The following is a 1,706-nucleotide window of genomic DNA, read 5'->3' as shown; positions in this document are numbered from 1 at the left end:
TGAAATTACTACTATAATAATATTGTATCCAGGATTAATTAAAAAAAAAAACAAAAGGAATATCAATTACAAAATCTTCTACTCTTTGTTCAATGTTATTCTCTTAAGTTTCTGCCCATTTCATTATCTGCCTATGGCAAAAGTAAATATTTTAATTATTCTTCATCTATAATTTGCTAAATAATATTTTCTTTGTTCATTTTTAATATTTAGATTTATTATTCCATCCATTCTTTACTATTGGTTAACTTTCGTGGCTTGCTCCTTTCCTCAATTAAGTTGCCATTGTGAGCAAGAAGCCCATAGGCCATAGCTCAGTGGAGCTAAGCCTCGGATCCTGTGGCAATGTCCCGGGTTCGAGGATCACATCCCCCTCCCTCTATGGGTAATACCCCCTTGATTCTTGTGATAGGAAATCAAGGTGAGGCCCACCCCTTACCCTTAAAAAAAAATTGAGTTGCCATTGTTTTACTCCGTATTTTATTTAAGTCAACCAACAAATTGAATTAAATTATGTATTCCACAAGCTTAAGATCCGATTTCTTCTCAAATATCATAGCTTAATGTGTTTACTTTGGACGTACACCCACATACTGTCTCTTATATAAATTTTAAAACAAAAAAAATATTTTAAATTTTTCTAGGACAAGAATTAAGTTTCATCAATAATTGTTTACTCAAGTGATTAGAGTTTTCCTCCCGATTTTAAAATCGATTCTCACTAGCTCTTTGTGGCACTCTAAACACCAAAAAATAATTGTTACACGCTATTTTACTTAAATAATACAGTAATGACAAGACTTATTTGAAAGTCTACACAACCGTTGAGACTTTCATGAGTTATATTCTTGTGTAGTTATTGACATGGTAGCAAGTACCTTGCACCGGATCCCGACATATTACTTGTTGATAATCTATATTATTATTTAGAAGTACTATATGAGAGGGGAGCCAACCCCCAATACTCCTCTCTCATGATGTCACATCACATCACCAGGTTGTCTAAGGAAATTTCACGCCCACGTTAGCAAACTATTAAAACGAAATCCCATCACAATTAATGCTAATTAAGGGGATTAAACAAGAATTACAAAAATCTTTCAGGATATCATAATCCCAATATAATTACATAAACTATCAATCTACATTCAAAACTTCCAATTAAGTTCATTAACTAATAAAAGTAGCAAATAAAAGAAAACATTATACTACTGAGGAATGAAAATGAACTGGAAAAAAAAAAAATTAATTTTGTAAATTACCATGAATTAGGCAAACATTTAACTACATCTTTCATTTTGCAAAGTACGTACTCTCAAATGGAAATTATAACCAATCAAATCGATGGAATTTTAGATTAATTATATGTCAATCTATTCTCATATGTATAGCTTTTATGTGTTAAATTAGATGTACCATATTGTTTCGTTTATAGCTACTGTAGTAATTTTTCATGATAATTAGAAAAATAAAATGAATTAATGGAAAATTATAATTGGTGGCCTTCAAGATTGGGTAATTCTACTTATTATTATTATTATTATTATTATTATTATTATTATTATTATTATTTTTACTTCCTCCGTTTTTCTTTTATTGCACCACAAGGATTTTACACTATTTACTTAATCTTCTTTGACCATATTTTGTGATTTATTCATTAAAAAAAAATAGTCAGGTGGGATCTAGTTAGATTCGTTTCGAAA

This window comes from Chenopodium quinoa, unplaced genomic scaffold (assembly GCF_001683475.1).
Source record: "Chenopodium quinoa cultivar QQ74 unplaced genomic scaffold, ASM168347v1, whole genome shotgun sequence".
In the NCBI taxonomy this organism is placed as follows: Eukaryota; Viridiplantae; Streptophyta; class Magnoliopsida; order Caryophyllales; family Amaranthaceae; genus Chenopodium; species Chenopodium quinoa.
Note: the sequence above shows the minus strand (reverse complement) of the source record.